This window comes from Pseudophryne corroboree, chromosome 4 (assembly GCF_028390025.1).
Source record: "Pseudophryne corroboree isolate aPseCor3 chromosome 4, aPseCor3.hap2, whole genome shotgun sequence".
Taxonomy (NCBI): domain Eukaryota; kingdom Metazoa; phylum Chordata; class Amphibia; order Anura; family Myobatrachidae; genus Pseudophryne; species Pseudophryne corroboree.
The window spans coordinates 227,138,277-227,163,059 of record NC_086447.1 but is presented as its reverse complement, the minus strand read 5'-3'; the positions used below and the strand labels follow the sequence as shown (position 1 = coordinate 227,163,059).

Below are 24,783 nucleotides of genomic sequence, written 5' to 3'. Positions count from 1 at the left end.
CCAGCCCAATGCAGTAGCAGGTAAAAGACGATAACCGTTAGTAGCCACATACACCACACTCTCCCGACAGGAGAAAGTGTCAGCGGCTAATGCCATACCAACCCAAAGAAGCGAAGTGTGTCAGGGTGGGTGCCTTGTGGAGCCCAGTGTACCTCACAGAAAGATTTAACAACGGTAAGTTCTTACCATAAATCTCGTTTTCTGCTGCGGGGTACACTGGGCTCCACAAGGATTAACATCGGGGATGTCCTAAAGCAGTTCCTTATGGGAGGGGACGCACTGTAGCGGGCACAAGAACCCGGCGTCCAAAGGAAGCATCCTGGGAGTCGGAAGTATCGAAGGCATAGAACCTTATAAACGTGTTCCCTGAGGACCACGTAGCCGCCTTGCACAATTGTTCAAGGGTCGCACCACGGTGGGCCGCCCAAGAAGGTCCAATCGACCGAGTAGAATGGGCTTTAATGGTAGCAGGAACTGGATGACCAGCCTGTACATAAGCATGTGCAATCACCATTCTAATCAATCTGGCCAAAGTCTGCTTGGAAGCAGGCCAGCCACGTTTGTGAAAACCAAACAATACAAAAAGAGAATCAGATTTCCTAATGGAGGAAGTTCCCTTCACATAGATACGGCTCTTTGGAAGACAACTCAGGAGAATTAAAGGCCCGAACCACAATCTCCTGGTTAAGGTGGAAGGAAGACACCACCTTAGGTAAATAACCTGGCCGCGTTCTAAGAACCGCCCGGTCACGGTGAAAAATCAAATAGGGAGACGTACAGAATAAGGCACCCAAATTTGAGACCCTTCTAGCTGAAGCAATCGCCAGCAAGAATAGGACCTTAAGGGAAAGCCACTTAAGGTCAGCAGAGGCTCAAACGGAGACTCTTGCAAGGCCTCCAAAACCACCGGCAAGTCCCAAGGGGCCACAGGTGGCACATATAGAGGCTGAATCCGAAACACACCCTGAGAGCATGTATGTACATCAGGTAGGGTAACAATTTTTCTCTGAAACCAAACAGACAAGGCAGAGATGTGAACCTTGAGGGAGGCCAGACGCAGGCCTAAGTCCAGGCCCTGTTGTAGAAAGGCCAATAGTTTGGCCGTACTAAACTTGAAAACGTCATGATTGTGAGACGCATACCAAGTAAAAGAGAGATAAAATTTGATAAAATACCGTGCGCCAACACTGGCTGCCCTTGAACCTAGAATGGATGGAAAAGTGTCACCCAACACTTCAGTTAACGAGATAGTGAAGAAGTACCATTCGAATCCATGGGCGCTCAAAGAAAACAAATAAAATAAACGCTCATAGTGTATTAAGCATAAACATATATCATCAAGTCTGTGACAATCTCTTGGTGAGTCTTGTACCTAATCTGCTGGTCTACTTTTTCAGGAGTAGACAATCACGCTTTTTATAGGGGCTGGATTTCCACCAGTATCAGATATCAGGACCTTAAACTTCTCCTCCAAAAGTGGTGCCCGAAAAGAGAGAAATATAGCCTCCAATAGTGTAACACCTTTTAATCACAGCATGAACATATAACATATACCATCATAAAGCAGGGAATGGATGGTCTCTCACCCTTTGAAGTGGTCTACAGGTAACAGTAGACAAAACAGCAAGTTACAAGTTGTTATATTAGGGCGTCCCCAAACCAGCTGTACCACTCTCCGGATGATGTCCACACCGTCTCCCCACCGCAAGTAAATCCTCCTCCCAACGCGTTTCGACACTCACAGTGTCTTTATCAAGGCATAAGGAGGATGTGAGCTCATAACCTATTTATACCCTACCCACTTAAACCCCTAAACCAACCTATTTCCAGACATGGAATAACTATCATCTAATATTCCTATTCCTAACATTGTCCAGTGTTCCAATCCAAATCCAGTCCTTGTGTTTACATAAATGACGTTTCCCGCCTTTTACAGAGAGCCTATCATCTCTGTACGTCGTTTACCGCTGATCGGAAGTAGTCACGGCCGCGACCGGAAGTGCGTCCTCAGTAACGTCGCGGCCGGAAAGAATGTCACTTGCATCTCCGTTCACTGGTTACACCCGGAAGCGGCAGATCCACAGCTTCATATATACTCCCGGAAGTGAGGCGTCCTTGCCCCTAACTTCTTCCTCTATTAAATCATTCACTATCGGCGGCGGCCATCTTAGAATTTTCTTATTTACATCCATTTTTATATAGAAGTGAAAATGCCTCAGAGGAAGGGGAGAAAAGATGGAACCACATTACATTTCATAAAATTATGTTTTAAACATCTTAAAACATACTAAGACATGTCATATTGAATTGAAAAATAAATGAATAAAATGCTAATTATTAGAAAATTTAAAAAAATTTAAATCAGTGATAACTAACCCCAAGGGTTCACAAAAACCACTTCAATTCGAAGTCTTTGTTGAGACCCTTCGGCGCAAGAGTACCACAATTAAAAATCATCCTCATTTCAGTTTCAGCTAATATGGACCCCAGATCTTTTCCCCTGTTATTACCCTTAATGTGTTTTAAACCATAAAAATTCTTAATCTGGGTTGTATCGCAATTATGAACATTTTTAAAATGTAAGGAAAGGGCATGAGTCTCCATGCCTTTTGCAATGTTCCTCATGTGTTCCCCTAATCTTGTTATTAGGGGTCTGCTCGTCCTTCCTATATAAAATTTGCAACAAAAACATTCAATACAATAAACCACATTTGAAGTGTGACACGTGATCAATTCCTTTATCTTAATTGTTTTATTATTTATCTTAACCTCTGTTGCTTTCATACCAAAAGTGTTTTTCACTTTCTTGCAACTTGTGCATATTCCACACCTGAAAAAACCCGTGGAGGTAATTCTTGGGCCTTTAGGGGATGTGGGGCATAGACTCCTTACCAATTTAGATTTAAGGTTCGGGGCCCTCCTAAATATACACATCGGGTTTGTCGGTAACTCTTCCCCTATTATTGGGTCCTTCTTTAGTACTGACCAATGTTTTCTAAAAATTTGTTGAACCTTGGTGTGTTGTGAGGAGAAGTTAGTAATAAAGGCCCACTTGAATCTTTCATCTTTTTTCTCTTTCCTTTTGTTCTCTGACTTTTCTATAATTTTGTCCCTATCTAATTCTAAAACATCTTTATATGCCTGTTCAGTTTTCCCCTTATCATATCCACATTGATTGAAATTATGAGCCATTTCTAAGGCTTGTTCTTGGAACACTTCTCTTTCGGAACAATTCTTCCTTAATCTCCTAAATTGTCCCGATGGTATGGACTCCAACCATCTATCATGGTGACAACTGTCCCTAGCAATAAAAGATCTGGAATCAGTGGGTTTGATAAAAATTTTTGTCTTTAAAATACCGTTCTCCACATATATCGTTAAATCAAGAAAGTTCACACTTGTTTGACTTTTGACCTGGCTCTGATGGAAAGGATCTACAGGCACCTTTGAGAGATAACCAGAGTGTTAAGATTTTTAATTTAAGCTCACATATTTTAATGAAGGAAGAACGGACCCTCTTGGAAAAGGGGTTAAAATTTTCCCCATCAACAAGAATAGATCAATTTAATACTTTTATTGATATCCAAAAATACATAAGGAAATTAACCTTGAAAAAGTTTTTTAAGATGAAGTCGAATGAAGATACAGTTAACGAAACCCTTGAGAGCCTTCCATTTAGACCCAAATCTAATTTTTTCCCCTCACATCTTAAAGGGTGTTTTTTAGAGTCTTTTAGTGCATTAGTATTGGGGGATTTAGAAAAATTAGATTCCGAGAAAATAACATATAACTTAACATTTAAGGAACGACGGGCCCTTGACACCCTGTCAAAAAACAGGAGTTTGATTATCAAGCCAGCCGATAAAGGCGGGGCAGTTGTCCTAATGGATAAGATTAAGTACGAAATGGAGGTTTCCCGACAGTTATGTGATGGAGTCACGTATAGAAAAATTAGAGGTGACCCCACTAAGAAAATGAGTTTACAATTAAGGACTCTAGTTGAAACCTACCAAAAAAAGGGGACCATTTCAGAAATGGAATCAAAATTCCTTTTAATAGAGAATCCCATTATACCTACTATATATATTTTACCCAAAATGCACAAGAATGTTGTTGACCCACCCGGACGCCCCATAGTGTCCGGAGTAGATTCACTTACGGCCAATTTATCCCTTTTTATTGATTATTATTTACAACCATTAGTTATAACGAATAGGTCTCATCTGAAAGACACTGGAGATGTATTGAACTTGGTTTCAGAAGTAAAATGGGAAGATGGCTTCTTTTTAGTGACATCTGATGTCAGTTCACTGTATACTATTATTGAGCATAAACAAGGGATAGAATCAGTGACAAAAAGATTGAGATATTCTGATATGGATTCCAATTTAAGGGATTTTATAGTAGATGGGATCAATTTTATCTTAACGAATAATTATTTTGTTTTTAAAGAAGATTTTTACTTTCAAAAGAGAGGTACCGCCATGGGCACTAGGTTCGCCCCGAGTTATGCTAATATTTTTATGGGGGATTGGGAGGATATCTCAATTTGGGAGAATAACCCCCATGGGGCGAACCTAGTGTCCTGGCGAAGATATATCGATGATATATTTTTTATTTGGAAGGGAGGGAAGGAAGAGCTTGATCTTTTTTGTTCATTTCTGAATACCAATGATCGGAATATAGTTTTGACTTTTGATATAAGTCAAACAAGTGTGAACTTTCTTGATTTAACGATATATGTGGAGAACGGTATTTTAAAGACAAAAATTTTTATCAAACCCACTGATTCCAGATCTTTTATTGCTAGGGACAGTTGTCACCATGATAGATGGTTGGAGTCCATACCATCTGGACAATTTAGGAAATTAAGGAAGAATTGTTCCGAAAGAGAAGTGTTCCAAGAACAAGCCTTAGAAATGGCTCATAATTTCAATCAATGTGGATATGATAAGGGTAAAACTGAACAGGCATATAAAGATGTTTTAGAATTAGATAGGGACAAAATTATAGAAAAGTCAGAGAACAAAAGGAAAGAGAAAAAAGATGAAAGATTCAAGTGGGCCTTTATTACTAACTTCTCCTCACAACACACCAAGGTTCAACAAATTTTTAGAAAACATTGGTCAGTACTAAAGAAGGACCCAATAATAGGGGAAGAGTTACCGACAAACCCGATGTGTATATTTAGGAGGGCCCCGAACCTTAAATCTAAATTGGTAAGGAGTCTATGCCCCACATCCCCTAAAGGCCCAAGAATTACCTCCACAGGTTTTTTCAGGTGTGGAATATGCACAAGTTGCAAGAAAGTGAAAAACACTTTTGGTATGAAAGCAACAGAGGTTAAGATAAATAATAAAACAATTAAGATAAAGGAATTGATCACGTGTCACACTTCAAATGTGGTTTATTGTATTGAATGTTTTTGTTGCAAATTTTATATAGGAAGGATGAGCAGACCCCTAAAAACAAGATTAGGGGAACACATGAGGAACATTGCAAAAGGCATGGAGACTCATGCCCTTACCTTACATTTTAAAAATGTTCATAATTGCGATACAACCCAGATTAAGAATTTTTATGGTTTAAAACACATTAAGGGTAATAACAGGGGAAAAGATCTGGGGTCCATATTAGCTGAAACTGAAATGAGGATGATTTTTAATTGTGGTACTCTTGCGCCGAAGGGTCTCAACAAAGACTTCGAATTGAAGTGTTTTTTGTGAACCCGTGGGGTTAGTTATCACTGATTTTAAAAAAAATTAATTTTCTAATAATTAGCATTTTATTCATTTATTTTTCAATTCAATATGACATGTCTTAGTATGTTTTAAGATGTTTAAAACATAATTTTATGAAATGTAATGTGGTTCCATCTTTTCTCCCCTTCCTCTGAGGCATTTTCACTTCTATATAAAAATGGATGTAAATAAGAAAATTCTAAGATGGCCGCCGCCGATAATGAATGATTTAATAGAGGAAGAAGTTAGGGGCAAGGACGCCTCACTTCCGGGAGTATATATGAAGCTGTGGATCTGCCGCTTCCGGGTGTAACCAGTGAACGGAGATGCAAGTGACATTCTTTCCGACCGCGACGTTACTGAGGACGCACTTCTGGTCGCGGCCGTGACTACTTCCGGTCAGCGGTAAACGACGTACAGAGATGATAGGCTCTCTGTAAAAGGCGGGAAACGTCATTTATGTAAACACAAGGACTGGATTTGGATTGGAACACTGGACAATGTTAGGAATAGGAATATTAGATGATAGTTATTCCATGTCTGGAAATAGGTTGGTTTAGGGGTTTAAGTGGGTAGGGTATAAATAGGTTATGAGCTCACATCCTCCTTATGCCTTGATAAAGACACTGTGAGTGTCGAAACGCTTTGGCAGGAGGATTTACTTGCGGTGGGGAGATGGTGTGGACATCATCCGGAGAGTGGTACAGCTGGTTTGGGGACGCCCTAATATAACAACTTGTAACTTGCTGTTTTGTCTACTGTTACCTGTAGACCACTTCAAAGGGTGAGAGACCATCCATTCCCTGCTTTATGATGGTATATGTTATATGTTCATGCTGTGATTAAAAGGTGTTACACTATTGGAGGCTATATTTCTCTCTTTTCGGGCACCACTTTTGGAGGAGAAGTTTAAGGTCCTGATATCTGATACTGGTGGAAATCCAGCCCCTATAAAAAGCGTGATTGTCTACTCCTGAAAAAGTAGACCAGCAGATTAGGTACAAGACTCACCAAGAGATTGTCACAGACTTGATGATATATGTTTATGCTTAATACACTATGAGCGTTTATTTTATTTGTTTTCTTTGAGCGCCCATGGATTCGAATGGTACTTCTTCACTATCTCGCATACCAAGTAAAGTAAGCATTCCAGACCCTATGGTAGATTTGAGCAGAAGCCGGCTTACGGGCCTTTAACATAGTTTGAACGACCGCCTCAGAAAAACCCTTGGCCCTCAGGAAGGAAGCTTCAAGAGCAATGCCGTCAAAGCCAGACGGGCCATATCCTGGTAAACACAAGGGCCCTGAACGAGGAGGTCTTGTCGTTGTGTAAGTAGAAGGGGACGATCCCACGAGGAGAACCAGTGCCGTCTGGGCCACGCTGGAGCGACCAGAAGCAGGTTTCCTCCTTCTTGCTTGAACTTCCATATTACTCTGGGCAGGAGTGACACCAGAGGGAACACATACGGTAGCTGAAAGTTTCATGGAATTGCCAGTGCGTCCACGAACGCAGCTTGAGGATCCCTTGTCCTTGCTCTGAAGACCGGAACCTTGTGATTGTGTCGAGACGCCATCAGATCCACATCTGGAAGACCCCATGTGTCCACGAGAAGTTGAAACACCTCCGGATGGAGGCTCCACTCTCCGGCGTGTACGTCCTGACGACTGAGATACTCCGCATCCCAGTTCAGGACGCCCGGAATGAACACCGCGGATATGGCCGGCAGATGGCGCTCCGCCCACTGAAGAATCCATGATACTTCCCTCCGTGCCATGCGGCTTCGAGTGCCACCTTGATGATTTATGTACGCCACCGTGGTGGCGTTGTCCGACTGTACTTGAACAGGTCTGTTCTGTATTAGATGCTGGGCCATTGTCAACGCATTGAACACTGCCCGCAGTTCCAGAATATTGATCGGGAGCAGAGACTTCTCCTTGGTCCACCAACCCTGAAGAGAGCGTTGTTCCAACACCGCGCCCTAACCTCTCAGACTGGCATCCGTCGTCAGAAGGACCCAGTAAGATATCCAAGAGGGACGGCCCCTGCTCAATTGTTGGTCCTGAAGCCACCAGCTCAGTGACAGGCGGACCTCCGGAGACAATGAGATCTGATCCGGTGAGGCAGGCCATCCCACTTGGTCAGAATTAACTTCTGCAGAGGGCGAGAGTGGAATTGAGCATACTCCATGTCGAAAGCCGACACCATGAGACCCAGCACTTGCATTGCCGAATGTATCGACACTTGTGGACGAGATAGGAAGCATCGAATCCTGTCCTGAAGCTTCAGGACTTTCTCCTGAGACAGGAACAACCATTGGTTGTGAGTGTCCAATAACACTCCCAGATGTAACATGCTCTGAGCAGGAACCAGGGAGGATTTCTTCCAGCTGATCAGCCACCCGTGGGCTTTCATGCACTGGACCATCAGATCGAGATGACACAGGAGAAGTTCTGGGGAATTTGCCAGGATCAACGAATCGTCCAAGTACAGTAGGATCCTGACCCCGTTGACGGCGGAGTGTAGCCGTCATGAACGCCATAATTTTGGTGAAAACTCAGGGGGGCCGTTGTCAAACCAAAGGGTAACGCCCAAAATTGGTAATGAAGGTTGCCCACCGCAAACCTCAGGTACTGCTGATGAGATACCGCAATAGGAATATGTAGGTAGGCATCCTGTATGTTCAGGGAGACCATATAGTCCCCAGGCTCCAAGGCCAGAACAATAGAGCGCAGCGTTTCAATACGAAACTTGGAGACCCGCACATGCTTGTTCAAGGACTTCAGATTGAAAATGGGCCGCGAGGACAAGTTCGGTTTCGGGACTAGGAACAGCGGTGAATAGTACTTCTTGCCTCTCTGAGCTAGAGGCACCTGTACTACCACTCCTGTGGTCAGGAGGGAATGTACCACCGAGTGCAAAGTGTTTGCTTTTGCCGGATCCAGAGGCACATCTGTCAGGCAAAATCGATGAGGGGGATGATTCTTGAATCACCTCGAGCGACGACTTCCCTTACCCAGGTATCTGAAGTGGTCTTCAACCATTCCTGGGCAAAACCTAGAAGCCGGTCCCCCACCCTGGGATCCCCCAGAGGGAGGCCCACCCCGTCATGCGGCAGGCTTGTCAGTTTTGGAAACTGGCTGACGGGCAGCCCAGGCACGCTTCGGTCTGGGCTTGGCAGGTCTGGAAGCACGAGCTTGCTTTGGGTACGCCTGACCTTTTGCTTTTCCTGGAGGACGAAAGGGCCGAGGGAAAGTACTTTTAGCCTTCTGTGCGGAAGGAGCCGTACTAGGTAGGCAAGCTGTTTTAGCAGTAGCCAGATCAGCCACAATCTTATTGAGGTTTTCTCCAAAGAGAATGTCTCCCTTGAAAGGAAGCACCTCCAGGGCTTTCTTAAAATCCACATCCACCGACCAGGATCTCAACCAAAGAATACGTCTGGCCAAGACGGACGTAGTAGCAGCCTTGGCCGCCAGCACCCCGGCATCGGAGGCCGCCTCCTTAAGATACAGAGAAGCCGTGGTAATATACGAGAGACATTATCGAGCATGCTCAGATGCGTTGGAAGGCAGTTCCGCCTCAATCTCCTGAGCCCACGCCTCAACCGCTTCAGCAGCCCATGTTGCTGCAATGGTTAGCCTATGCACAGCCCCCCGTTAGGGTATAAATCGCTTTCAAACAACCCTCCACACGTCTATCCGTCGGTTCCTTCAGAGATTTGACAGTAGTTACTGGTAGAGCAGAGGAAACAACCATACGCGCCACATGAGAATCTACGGGCGAAGGAGTTTCCCAATTCTGCAGAGAGAGGATAGCGAGCCAACAGTCTCTTATTCGGTGTGAATTTTGTCCCCGGATTTTCCCAGGATTCCTGACGTATGTCAACCAGGTGTTCAGAATGAGGTAAAACTTGTTTAACCACCTTCTTACGTTTAAACCAGGGATGGGGAACCTTTGGCCCTCCAGCTGTTGTTGAACTACACATACCAGCATGCTATGCTACAGCTTTGCTACTTGGCAAAGCTGTAGCATAGCTAAAACTGTTGCAAGGCATGCTGGGATGTGTAGTTCAACAGCACCTGGAGGGCCAAAGGTTCCCCATCCTCCAGTTTCTTGGAGATAGCCACAGGCTCAGGATCATCAGACACCTGAAGAATGAGCCAAATTGCTTCAATCAAATCCGGGACATCCACCAATGACTTCCCTTCCCCATCAGAAACATCTGTGTCAGTGTCTGTGGGATCAGTATATGCACCATCCTCCTCAGCGGACGTGTCTGGAATAGCAGTGGACTGGGAGGAGGTAATGGCCCGTTTAGAAGACGACTTAGTCTTAGGCGGGCGAGAGTGACACTTAGATTTAGTCAGTGACAGGTTCAAATGCTGTAACTGAGTGGAGATTTGATCTGCCCAGGGCGGATTAACAGCAGGGACCATAAACTGCTGCATTGGCACAGGTGGTCCCACAGGGGGCACCAATTTAGTTACAAGCGTGTTTAACAGCGTGGAAAGGGTAGCCCAAGGTGGGTCATTAGTTGCCCCGTTGCTACAGACCCACTGGGGGGTAAGGAACCCCCTGAACCTGAACGCTCTGCTGCCATATTATCCTCCAAAACGTCTGTGGCATCACCACCACGCAATGTGGGAGAAGCCCCAGCTCCATCGTCTCGTGTAGCCGACATAACATTAAGCACAATATTGGGCGACCTGGTACAATGTGTAGCTGGGGGTGTGCTCTGCGCTCCCTAAAAATGTTTGCTTGTCTATTTGTGTATCCGAGCAGCCTAGGTTGGAATAGGAAACTCTTTTCGTTTGTTTCCTTATTTTGCAAAATCTGGGAGGGGGAGGGGAACCAACCTTTGGCGCTACTGGTTATTGTTTGTATACAAAGAAAACACAGGTGTGAAACTGATACAAATGTGTAAAGTTATGCGACAGTATATAGAAATATGAATGCAGTAAAATATTTTTAAAACATATGTTGTTTATTTAATAAATTAGTTTTTTAAAAAGTTTTTTGATAATAGTGGTTAGAATAAGCAATGTTCTATAAATTATGAGATTTTAAACTGATAGATTAAAAATCTAACATAGACAAAACAATTCTCTATGTATAGTAGCAGATAATGAGGTTTGATAGATTAAAGAGGCTAAAAACTAGTGGTATCAAACATAAAATAATTGACACTGTGTTTAAGAAAATGTTGGAGACCGGTCTCTTTCTTTTTTCGATAGGTTTGAATTAATTAATGCGTCCCGGTGATGCCGGTTAAGTTCACAAGAAGATCCGGTTATTATTGGGTTCCTGATAGTCCGTGTCGGCCAAACATGTCCGCAAAAGTTTTTCAGGTGAAAGTAATTTGGAGTTGCTTACGTGTCTTCACCCTAATCAGGGCTGGGGAGTCCGTGCGTGTCCAGTGGTGCTGTAAGTGTCTTGTCTCCGTAGCCGCGGTATGTTACAGGCGCCTGCAACTCCGGTTTCCCTGGTGTCTTCTCGCCGGCGTCTTCCAGGGAATCGGGATCTCCGGGTTTCGGGTGGACAACGGAGGGGGGCGTGGTCCAACGCGTTTCACTCGGCCAATGGTGCCGTGCTTCGTCAGGGACGTTGCAGGCGCCTGTAACATACCGCGGCTACGGAGACAAGACACTTACAGCACCACTGGACACGCACGGACTCCCCAGCCCTGATTAGGGTGAAGACACGTAAGCAACTCCAAATTACTTTCACCTGAAAAACTTTTGCGGACATGTTTGGCCGACACGGACTATCAGGAACCCAATAATAACCGGATCTTCTTGTGAACTTAACCGGCATCACCGGGACGCATTAATTAATTCAAACCTATCGAAAAAAGAAAGAGACCGGTCTCCAACATTTTCTTAAACACAGTGTCAATTATTTTATGTTTGATACCACTAGTTTTTAGCCTCTTTAATCTATCAAACCTCATTATCTGCTACTATACATAGAGAATTGTTTTGTCTATGTTAGATTTTTAATCTATCAGTTTAAAATCTCATAATTTATAGAACATTGCTTATTCTAACCACTATTATCAAAAAACTTTTTAAAAAACTAATTTATTAAATAAACAACATATGTTTTAAAAATATTTTACTGCATTCATATTTCTATATACTGTCGCATAACTTTACACATTTGTATCAGTTTCACACCTGTGTTTTCTTTGTATACAAACAATAACAAGTAGCGCCAAAGGTTGGTTCCCCTCCCCCTCCCAGACCTGGTACAATACTTAGCAGCGATATACCTAGCATTAACTCCCAGTGAAGTGCGACTGTGTCAGCACGAACCGGGAAATCCAAGCGATATACGGTGACTATAAATCACAAGGAAAAATACACAGCAAGAATAACTTGTGAAAAACCTATATTATACAGAAAACCTGATACACTTAGCCCCCTCAGGTTATGGAATATAGGAGTAGCACTCTGAGTGAAATACCCGATATGGCAACCACGCAGCAGCTATATGCACACACACATATATAGTCACAAACATACCATGCAGAAATTATGCACCATAAAACTGCACTGGACTAGCAATACAAAGTACTACTCAGTAAAGCTATATGTGTCAACAATAGATATAACAAAGCACATTAGATACTGGATGTATATCACAGGGCGTTTGTACCACACAACCCTGAATGTATGCACTCTTTCTTAACTAACACTGTCCCAGTGACAAGTAGAATACTTAAGTGTCCTGTAAAATGCACAGCGCTGACGATCAGGCGGCTTTACAGAGGAGGATTTGCCCCAACAGTCCCAGAAACAGCTGAGCTCTGTTTGCAATGGCTGCTGACAGGGAGTGAGGGAGATATATGCAGCTCCAGGGCGGGAGCATTCACAGAAATGGCGCCCTGGGGCTGGGTGAGGGGCTACAGGCTAGGCCCTCTCCCCCTGCTGGCATCCCCACCGGGCGCTGCGGACTTTTGAAAATGGGGTTAATGTGAGCAGAAACCCCAAAACCTGTAGACAATATCCCTGGTGGCTAGTGGAGCGGCTGCCCAGTAACAGTGTCCACGCCTCCCACGGCCGCGCTGGATCACGGTAAAGTGTGGCCAAAGAGCCCCTTTACCTCCCCCGTACCTGCGGCCACGCGATCCAGGAGGACATTGGTGTGTGTAACTGACTGCTGGAAAGAACTGGAGCCTCCGCTGCAGTGATCCGGCAACCAGGGCGCGGGAGTATACAGCGACGCTGGGGGTGATGGAGCTGCAGTCAGAAAAGTCTATATGACTTTACACACTGAAGCCCTGAAGTCTTGTAAAAGTATTCTTCTTCAGATTTCTTCAAATAAAGCTATCAATAGACTGCAAAAAAGCAGCCCTCCTGTTATGTGCCTGCTTACTGCATGACACCAACTTACAAACTGAGCTCCGATGCACGTAGGCGGGGTTATAGAGGAGGCGGCGCTGTGCATCTTGGGAACAGTCAAAAGCTTTGAGCCTGTTGGTGCCTTGGATCAAGATCCTACTCTACACTCCCGATGTTAAGCCCAGTGTACCCCGCAGCAGAAAGTATCTTCTTACTGTTGCAACCTAGAAACCATTAAACTACACCCCAGCAATGCCAAGTGTTGTGTTAGTAACCATAGGGGGCGATGTTGTAGAAAGATGGGGGGCAGTGGCTTATCTATAATGTGTGCTGAGTATGTGGTAGGGGTCAAGGAGAGCCCACACCACTCTTACATGCAGCCATTGACTACACAACTGTAACTAAGGTGATGCGGCCTGTGCACTCACCTTGTGTATGTGCCGCCGCCAATGACTGCTCACTGCAAAGTATAATGGTAGCGGTGCGCCTGACTCCTTCTCCGCATTACAGCGGGCAACCTGCCCGTGCGTCCCCCCCCCCCCCCCCCCCCCTTCTCAAGTAGGCACAGATGCCTTTCCGTGGCTATTGCACAACACCCAAAAAAGTTTTTAAAAATCATGTTGACCTTTTTCCATGTTAACCTAATGACCATGTCGACCAATAGTGGTCAACCTAATGACTGTCGACCTAATGACCCATACCTGCTTAATCTGTGGGGTAGCCCCTGAAAACTGGTGTTTTATGCTGCAGAGCTGGTCACCCTCTCCAGCAGCACACTTAAGGCCCTTCAGAAACTTCAGCTTCAGGCCCATGTGAACCTTCATTTGGCACTGCACCCACCATGCTCAGCTGTTTGCCTGGGCAGTGCTAGGCATTTCCAGGTGGACCAGGCGTGACAGTCTAAATTGGACTGCCAGGCGTGACAGTCTAAATTGGTCACGTTGTCCAAAATGTAAATTGACAGTTAGGAGCTGATTGGCTGGTGTATTACGCCTGGAGAAGTGATAAAGCAGTGATAACTGCAAGGTCATAATGCATCCGTCCTACAGTGTCTCTGCCTGTCCAAAGTGATCTAATGACTGAAGCTCCGAAGCAGACTGTGGTGATGACTGGGCCTGAAGTCGGGCTGTGCGGTACTGAAAGGATGAGCAGCAGTCAGCCAACGGGGAATGACATGACCTGAGCTGCTGTGCTGGCTATGGGGGTTCTCTTGCGGGGCCAATATGTGGGTCTTAAGATTTTGTTCTGGTGGCCACAAAGTTCTAGTTATGCCCCTGACAGGAGATACGGACACTGGCATAGTGGGGCGCACAGAGATTGCCCTCCTGAATACACTCCCCAGGGTGAGGGTGCTCAGTAACCCACTAACAACACATACATAGAAAACTCGTTGCCCAACAAAGGACAGTGGCAGCACCCACAGACCTGGCACCAGCCTTACCCTGTGCTCCTCATTATACCGCCAGAAGGATGGGGGATCAGGGGCTGTCAAACTCCGAGCCCGGGCTCCTGGCTGTGCTGGCCGGGTGTAGTAACAATAACGTCACGTGATGCGAGAGCAGCAGCAGCATCACGTGACACAGCCGTCACATGATCCGGGGCTGCCGGCGGGGGAGGAGAAGATGCATGTGGGCAGCAGCGAGCATATTATGGGGGCCTGCGAGGCACAGCACCGGCACGTTCTCCGCGATAGCTGTAGCTAGTGTGCCGCCCAGCCTGGTAGAGGCGAGGCCGGTATCTCTGTTTTACAGCATTACTGGCCACAGCATGACACCCGGAACGACTGGGCACACGGTGGGGAGACAGCTGCCCCGCACGGAGCCCGCACTGTCGCCCCAGCTACAGCTGTACACACTGTGTATCCCTGCACATGGGGGTGGAGAACGAGGGATGCACCGTTGCTGCACCCGGCAGGGTAGGCCTATTAGGACCCGGGGCGCTGCAGCCAGGGGGCACAGCCGCAGTCACCTCCGGATACAGGAGAAGACGCCTCTTCCCGCACACTGTCGGGCGGCTTATTGTGTAAGTCGGGGTAGAGTTCCATGTATCGGGGACCCGCACGGGCTGGTAACATACACTGCTCCCCGGGGTAATAACAGTAAGTATCGGCACCTGCCTGCCGGCCACACTGACACCGACAGCCTGACTGCACAGACCGGATGTTTACACTTTACAGCGTGCACCGGGAGCGCCTGAGCAACACGCACACCGGTTGATTCTATATCGGATTGGGAGAAGGGACGTTCTGACGTCCCTAGAGGAGGAGACACGTCACCAGGGGGAGGAGCTACGACCGAACAGGGTACCCGAAAAGTAGAGATGAGCGCCGGAAATTTTTCGGGTTTTGTGTTTTGGTTTTGGGTTCGGTTCCGCGGCCGTGTTTTGGGTTCGACCGCGTTTTGGCAAAACCTCACCGAATTTTTTTTGTCGGATTCGGGTGTGTTTTGGATTCGGGTGTTTTTTTAAAAAAACCCTAAAAAACAGCTTAAATCATAGAATTTGGGGGTAATTTTGATCCCAAAGTATTATTAACCTCAAAAAACATAATTTACACTCATTTTCAGCCTATTCTGAACACATCACACCTCACAATATTATTTTTAGTCCTAAAATTTGCACCGAGGTCGCTGTGTGAGTAAGATAAGCGACCCTAGTGGCCGACACAAACACCGGGCCCATCTAGGAGTGGCACTGCAGTGTCACGCAGGATGGCCCTTCCAAAAAACCCTCCCCAAACAGCACATGACGCAAAGAAAAAAAGAGGCGCAATGAGGTAGCTGACTGTGTGAGTAAGATTAGCGACCCTAGTGGCCGACACAAACACCGGGCACATCTAGGAGTGGCACTGCAGTGTCACGCAGGATGTCCCTTCCAAAAAACCCTCCCCAAACAGCACATGACGCAAAGAAAAAAAGAGGCGCAATGAGGTAGCTGTGTGAGTAAGATTAGCGACCCTAGTGGCCGACACAAACACCGGGCCCATCTAGGAGTGGCACTGCAGTGTCACGCAGGATGTCCCTTCCAAAAAACCCTCCCCAATCAGCACATGATGCAAAGAAAAAGAAAAGAAAAAAGAGGTGCAAGATGGAATTATCCTTGGGCCCTCCCACCCACCCTTATGTTGTATAAACAAAACAGGACATGCACACTTTAACCAACCCATCATTTCAGTGACAGGGTCTGCCACACGACTGTGACTGATATGACGGGTTGGTTTGGACCCCCCCCAAAAAAGAAGCAATTAATCTCTCCTTGCACAAACTGGCTCTACAGAGGCAAGATGTCCACCTCATCTTCACCCTCCGATATATCACCGTGTACATCCCCCTCCTCACAGATTATCAATTCGTCCCCACTGGAATCCACCATCTCAGCTCCCTGTGTACTTTGTGGAGGCAATTGCTGCTGGTCAATGTCTCCGCGGAGGAATTGATTATAATTCATTTTAATGAACATCATCTTCTCCACATTTTCTGGATGTAACCTCGTACGCCGATTGCTGACAAGGTGAGCGGCGGCACTAAACACTCTTTCGGAGTACACACTTGTGGGAGGGCAACTTAGGTAGAATAAAGCCAGTTTGTGCAAGGGCCTCCAAATTGCCTCTTTTTCCTGCCAGTATAAGTACGGACTGTGTGACGTGCCTACTTGGATGCGGTCACTCATATAATCCTCCACCATTCTATCAATGTTGAGAGAATCATATGCAGTGACAGTAGACGACATGTCCGTAATCGTTGTCAGGTCCTTCAGTCCGGACCAGATGTCAGCATCAGCAGTCGCTCCAGACTGCCCTGCATCACCGCCAGCGGGTGGGCTCGGAATTCAGAGCCTTTTCCTCGCACCCCCAGTTGCGGGAGAATGTGAAGGAGGAGATGTTGACAGGTCGCGTTCCGCTTGACTTGACAATTTTGTCACCAGCAGGTCTTTCAACCCCAGCAGACCTGTGTCTGCCGGAAAGAGAGATCCAAGGTAGGCTTTAAATCTAGGATCGAGCACGGTGGCCAAAATGTAGTGCTCTGATTTCAACAGATTGACCACCCGTGAATCCTTGTTAAGCGAATTAAGGGCTGCATCCACAAGTCCCACATGCCTAGCGGAATCGCTCCGTGTTAGCTCCTTCTTCAATGCCTCCAGCTTCTTCTGCAAAAGCCTGATGAGGGGAATGACCTGACTCAGGCTGGCAGTGTCTGAACTGACTTCACGTGTGGCAAGTTCAAAGGGCATCAGAACCTTGCACAACGTTGAAATCATTCTCCACTGCACTTGAGACAGGTGCATTCCATCTCCTATATCGTGCTCAATTGTATAGGCTTGAATGGCCTTTTGCTGCTCCTCCAACCTCTGAAGCATATAGAGGGTTGAATTCCACCTCGTTACCACTTCTTGCTTCAGATGATGGCAGGGCAGGTTCAGTAGTTTTTGGTGGTGCTCCAGTCTTCTGTACGTGGTGCCTGTACGCCGAAAGTGTCCCGCAATTTTTCTGGCCACCGACAGCATCTCTTGCACGCCCCTGTCGTTTTTTAAAAAATTCTGCACCACCAAATTCAAGGTATGTGCAAAACATGGGACGTGCTGGAATTTGCCCATATTTAATGCACACACAATATTGCTGGCGTTGTCCGATGCCACAAATCCACAGGAGAGTCCAATTGGGGTAAGCCATTCCGCGATGATCTTCCTCAGTTGCCGTAAGAGGTTTTCAGCTGTGTGCGTATTCTGGAAAGCGGTGATACAAAGCGTAGCCTGCCTAGGAAAGAGTTGGCGTTTGCGAGATGCTGCTACTGGTGCCGCCGCTGCTGTTCTTGCGGCGGGAGTCCATACATCTACCCAGTGGGCTGTCACAGTCATATAGTCCTGACCCTGCCCTGCTCCACTTGTCCACATGTCCGTGGTTAAGTGGACATTGGGTACAACTGCATTTTTTAGGAGACTGGTGAGTCTTTTTCTGACGTCCGTGTACATTCTCGGTATCGCCTGCCTAGAGAAGTGGAACCTAGATGGTATTTGGTAACGGGGGCACACTGCCTCAATAAATTGTCTAGTTCCCTGTGAACTAACGGCGGATACCGGACGCACGTCTAACACCAACATAGTTGTCAAGGACTCAGTTATCCGCTTTGCAGTAGGATGACTGCTGTGATATTTCATCTTCCTCGCAAAGGACTGTTGAACAGTCAATTGCTTACTGGAAGTAGTACAAGTGGGCTTACGACTTCCCCTCTGGGATGACCATCGACTCCCAGCGGCAACAACAGCAGCGCCAGCAGCAGTAGGCGTTACACGCAAGGATGCATCGGAGGAATCCCAGGCAGGAGAGGACTCGTCAGACTTGCCAGTGACATGGCCTGCAGGACTATTGGCATTCCTGGGGAAGGAGGAAATTGACACTGAGGGAGTTGGTGGGGTGGTTTGCGTGAGCTTGGTTACAAGAGGAAGGGATTTACTGGTCAGTGGACTGCTTCCGCTGTCACCCAAAGTTTTTGAACTTGTCACTGACTTATTATGAATGCGCTGCAGGTGACGTATAAGGGAGGATGTTCCGAGGTGGTTAACGTCCTTACCCCTACTTATTACAGCTTGACAAAGGGAACACACGGCTTGACACCTGTTGTCCGCATTTCTGGTGAAATACCTCCACACCGAAGAGCTGATTTTTTTGGTATTTTCACCTGGCATGTCAACGGCCATATTCCTCCCACGGACAACAGGTGTCTCCCCGGGTGCCTGACTTAAACAAACCACCTCACCATCAGAATCCTCCTGGTCAATTTCCTCCCCAGCGCCAGCAACACCCATATCCTCCTCATCCTGGTGTACTTCAACACTGACATCTTCAATCTGACTATCAGGAACTGGACTGCGGGTGCTCCTTCCAGCACTTGCAGGGGGCATGCAAATAGTGGAAGGCGCATGCTCTTCACGTCCAGTGTTGGGAAGGTCAGGCATCGCAAACGACACAATTGGACTCTCCTTGTGGATTTGGGATTTCAAAGAACGCACAGTTCTTTGCGGTGCTTTTGCCAGCTTGAGTCTTTTCAGTTTTCTAGCGAGAGGCTGAGTGCTTCCATCCTCATGTGAAGCTGAACCACTAGCCATGAACATAGGCCAGGGCCTCAGCCGTTCCTTGCCACTCCGTGTGGTAAATGGCATATTGGCAAGTTTACGCTTCTCCTCCGACAATTTTATTTTAGGTTTTGGAGTCCTTTTTTTTCTGATATTTGGTGTTTTGGATTTGACATGCTCTGTACTATGACATTGGGCATCGGCCTTGGCAGACGACGTTGCTGGCATTTCATCGTCTCGGCCATGACTAGTGGCAGCAGCTTCAGCACGAGGTGGAAGTGGATCTTGATCTTTCCCTAATTTTGGAACCTCAACTTTTTTGTTCTCCATATTTTATAGGCAGAACTAAAAGGCACCTCAGGTAAACAATGGAGATGGATGGATTGGATACTAGTATACAATTATGGACGGACTGCCACGGTTAGGTGGTATAAAAAAACCACGGTTAGGTGGTATATATTATAATAATAATACAATTATGGATGGACGGACTGCCTGCCGACTGCCGACACAGAGGTAGCCACAGCCGTGAACTACCGCACTGTACACTGGTTGATAAAGAGATAGTAGTATACTCGTAACAACTAGTATGACACTATGACGACGGTATAAAGAATGAAAAAAAAACCACGGTTAGGTGGTATATATTATAATAATAATACAATTATGGATGGACGGACTGCCTGCCGACTGCCGACACAGAGGTAGCCACAGCCGTGAACTACCGCACTGTACACTGGTTGATAAAGAGATAGTAGTATACTCGTAACAACTAGTATGACACTATGACGACGGTATAAAGAATGGAAAAAAAACCACGGTTAGGTGGTATATATTATAATAATAATACAATTATGGATGGACGGACTGCCTGCCGACTGCCGACACAGAGGTAGCCACAGCCGTGAACTACCGCACTGTACACTGGTTGATAAAGAGATAGTAGTATACTCGTAACAACTAGTATGACACTATGACGACGGTATAAAGAATGAAAAAAAAACCACGGTTAGGTGGTATATATTATAATAATAATACAATTATGGATGGACGGACTGCCTGCCGACTGCCGACACAGAGGTAGCCACAGCCGTGAACTACCGCACTGTACACTGGTTGATAAAGAGATAGTAGTATACTCGTAACAACTAGTATGACACTATGACGACGGTATAAAGAATGCAAAAAAAACCACAGTTAGGTGGTATATATTATAATAATAATACAATTATGGATGGACGGACTGCCTGCCGACTGCCGACACAGAGGTAGCCACAGCCGTGAACTACCGCACTGTACACTGGTTGATAAAGAGATAGTAGTATACTCGTAACAACTAGTATGACACTATGACGGTATAAAGAATGAAAAAAAAACCACGGTTAGGTGGTATATATTATAATAATAATACAATTATGGATGGACGGACTGCCTGCCGACTGCCGACACAGAGGTAGCCACAGCCGTGAACTACCGCACTGTACACTGGTTGATAAAGAGATAGTAGTATACTCGTAACAATTAGGATGACACTATGACGGTATAAAGAATGAAAAAAAAACCACGGTTAGGTGGTAGGTATATAATAATAAATAATACAATTCTGGTCGGACGGACTGCCTGCCGTGTGCCGACACAGAGGTAGCCACAGCCGTGAACTACCGCACTGTACACTGGTTGATAAAGAGATAGTAGTATACTCGTAACAATTAGGATGACACTATGACGGTATAAAGAATGAAAAAAAAACCACGGTTAGGTGGTAGGTATATAATAATAAATAATACAATTCTGGTCGGACGGACTGCCTGCCGTGTGCCGACACAGAGGTAGCCACAGCCGTGAACTACCGCACTGTACACTGGTTGATAAAGAGATAGTAGTATACTCGTAACAATTAGGATGACACTATGACGGTATAAAGAATGAAAAAAAAACCACGGTTAGGTGGTAGGTATATAATAATAAATAATACAATTCTGGTCGGACGGACTGCCTGCCGTGTGCCGACACAGAGGTAGCCACAGCCGTGAACTACCGCACTGTACACTGGTTGATAAAGAGATAGTAGTATACTCGTAACAATTAGGATGACACTATGACGGTATAAAGAATGAAAAAAAAACCACGGTTAGGTGGTAGGTATATAATAATAAATAATACAATTCTGGTCGGACGGACTGCCTGCCGTGTGCCGACACAGAGGTAGCCACAGCCGTGAACTACCGCACTGTACACTGGTTGATAAAGAGATAGTAGTATACTCGTAACAATTAGGATGACACTATGACGGTATAAAGAATGAAAAAAAAACCACGGTTAGGTGGTAGGTATATAATAATAAATAATACAATTCTGGTCGGACGGACTGCCTGCCGTGTGCCGACACAGAGGTAGCCACAGCCGTGAACTACCGCACTGTACTGTGTCTGCTGCTAATATAGACTGGTTGATATTTAAAGAGATATTAGTAGTATACAACAATACTATACTGGTGGTCAGGCACTGGTCACCACTCCTGCAGCAAAAGTGTGCACTGTTAATTAATATAATTGTACTCCTGGCTCCTGCTAACAACCTGCAGTGCTCCCCAGTCTCCCCCACAATTAATTATAAGCTTTTAATTTATACATTGATGACTGTGCAGCACACTGGGCTGAGCTGAGTGCACACAGACTGAGTCACACTGTGTGACTGACTGTGCTGTGTATCGTTTTTTTTTTCAGGCAGAGAACGGATATAGCAGAGAGAAGTGAACGGATATATTATATTAAATAAAAGTTAACTAGCAACTGCACTGGTCACTGACTGTGGTAAACTAACTCTGTCTGCGACTCTGCACAATCTCTCTCTATCTAATCTATCTATCTCTATTCTAATGGAGAGGACGCCAGACACGTCCTCTCCCTATCAATCTCAATGCACGAGTGAAAATGGCGGCGACGCGCGGCTCCTTATATAGAATCCGAGTCTCGCGATAGAATCCGAGCCTCGCGAGAATCCGACAGCGTCATGATGACGTTCGGGCGCGCTCGGGTTAACCGAGCAAGGCGGGAAGATCCGAGTCGCTCGGACCCGTGGAAAAAAAAGTGAAGTTCGTGCGGGTTCGGATTCAAAGAAACCGAACCCGCTCATCTCTACCGAAAAGTACGCTCGCCACGCTTCGAGCTCGGTGGCTCGCTTCGCTCGCCACCTAATTACTAAAGGTAACAGTTGGTGGCGTGGATACTAGAGCAGCTGTCCCGCTGACGTAGCTCCTCCCCCTTGTGTCGTGGCTCCTCCCCCTGACGGAAAAGGTCCCTTAGGCCACTTGGATCTAGCCTGAACCCAGAGCAGGGGGGTTGTTGTACTGTTCATGTGCACAGGGATGGGACTTTCTGCAGTAAGGCGATGTACATGCAGGGCTGCTATGGAGTGCGGGGCATGGAAGTGTGTGGGCAGGGCTGTGATGGAATGCAGGGGGCATGTAAGTGTGTGGACAGGGCTGCAATGGAGTGTGGGGCATGTAAGTGTGTAGGCAGGGCTGCAATGGAGTGCGGGGGAAATGTAAGTGTGGGCTGTGCTGTGATGGAGTGCATGGGGACATGTATGTGTGGACAGGGCTGTGATGGAGTGCTGGGGGCATGTACATGTGTGGGCAGGGCTGTGATGGAATGCAGGGGGCATGTAAGTGTGTGGCAGGGCTGTGATGGAGTGCGGGTCAGTTGTGTGGGCAGGGCTGCTATGGAATGTGGGGCATGTACATGTGTGGGCAGGGCTGCTATGGAGTGTGGGCATGTATGTGTGTGGGCATGGCTGCAATGGCGTTCAGGTGGCATGTATGTGTGGGCAGGGCTGCAATGTAGTGAAGGGGACATGTATGTGTGGGCAGGGCTACGATGGAGTGCAGGCGGTATGTGTGTGGGCAGGGCTGCGATGGAGTGCAGGGGGCATGTATGTGTGTGGGCAGGGCTGCGATGGAGTGCAGGGGGCATGTATGTGTGTGGGTAGGGCTGCGATGGAGTGCAGGGGGCATGTATGTGTGGGCAGGGATGGAGTGCAGGTCAGTTGTGTGGGCAGGGCTGCTATGGAATGTGGGGCATGTATGTGTGTGTAGGGGTGGTTTGGGATGGAAAACTAGCCCTTCTTTCCTAATTTATGGCCTATTTGGTGGGGGTGATCAAATGGAAACAGGGAGCTCGCCAGGGGTGCCTTCTCTCCTGTTATTTCTCTATCGTCCTAGTGGATGCTGGGGTTCCTGAAAGGACCATGGGGAATAGCGGCTCCGCAGGAGACAGGGCACAAAAAGTAAAGCTTTAGGATCAGGTGGTGTGCACTGGCTCCTCCCCCTATGACCCTCCTCCAAGCCTCAGTTAGATTTTTGTGCCCGGCCGAGAAGGGTGCAATCTAGGTGGCTCTCCTAAAGAGCTGCTTAGAAAAGTTTAGCTTAGGTTTTTTATTTTACAGTGAGTCCTGCTGGCAACAGGATCACTGCAACGAGGGACTTAGGGGAGAAGAAGTGAACTCACCTGCGTGCAGGATGGATTGGCTTCTTGGCTACTGGACATTAGCTCCAGAGGGACGATCACAGGTACAGCCTGGATGGTCACCGGAGCCTCGCCGCCGGCCCCCTTGCAGATGCTGAAACGAGAAGAGGTCCAGAATCGGCGGCAGAAGACTCCTCAGTCTTCTTAAGGTAGCGCACAGCACTGCAGCTGTGCGCCATTTTCCTCTCAGCACACTTCACACGGCAGTCACTGAGGGTGCAGGGCGCTGGGAGGGGGGCGCCCTGGGAGGCAAATGAAAACCTTTTTTGGCTAAAAATACCTCACATATAGCCTCCGGGGGCTATATGGAGATATTTAACCCCTGCCAGAATCCGTTAAGAGCGGGAGACGAGGCCGCCGAAAAAGGGGCGGGGCCTATCTCCTCAGCACACAGCGCCATTTTCCCTCACAGAAAGGCTGGAGGGAAGGCTCCCAGGCTCTCCCCTGCACTGCACTACAGAAACAGGGTTAAAACAGAGAGGGGGGGCACTAATTTGGCGTTAGAAATATATAAAAAAGATGCTATAAGGGAAAACACTTATATAAGGTTGTCCCTATATAATTATAGCGTTTTTGGTGTGTGCTGGCAAACTCTCCCTCTGTCTCTCCAAAGGGCTAGTGGGTCCTGTCCTCTATCAGAGCATTCCCTGTGTGTGTGCTGTGTGTCGGTACGTGTGTGTCGACATGTATGAGGACGATGTTGGTGAGGAGGCGGAGCAATTGCCTGTAATGGTGATGTCACTCTCTAGGGAGTCGACACCGGAATGGATGGCTTATTTAGGGAATTACGTGATAATGTCAACACGCGCCAAGGTCGGTTGACGACATGAGACGGCCGACAAACAATTAGTACCGGTCCAGACGTCTCAAAAACACCGTCAGGGGTTTTAAAACGCCCGTTTACATTAGTCGGTCGACACAGACACAGACAGGGACACTGAATCCAGTGTCGACGGTGAATAAACAAACGTATTCCTTATTAGGGCCACACGTTAAGGGCAATGAAGGAGGTGTTACATATTTCTGATACTACAAGTACCACAAAAGAGGGTATTATGTGGGATGTGAAAAAACTACCGTAGTTTTTCCTGAATCAGATAAATTAAATG

General features: G+C 46.6%; 1 protein-coding gene across 2 annotated transcripts in view; it reads right to left on the bottom strand.

The window, feature by feature from the left end:
- The window catches only part of HPS3 (HPS3 biogenesis of lysosomal organelles complex 2 subunit 1), a 113,858-nt gene extending 98,929 nt beyond the window's left edge, over positions 1–14,929 (bottom strand). Inside the window, exon 1 of one of the 2 annotated variants that reach the window (XM_063915954.1) lies at positions 14,524–14,929. The gene's annotated coding sequence lies outside the window, so the exon portion shown is untranslated. The remainder of the gene's footprint in view (positions 1–14,523) is intronic. The other variant, XM_063915955.1, reaches the window with a different exon arrangement.
- Positions 14,930–24,783: the final 9,854 nt, after the last annotated feature.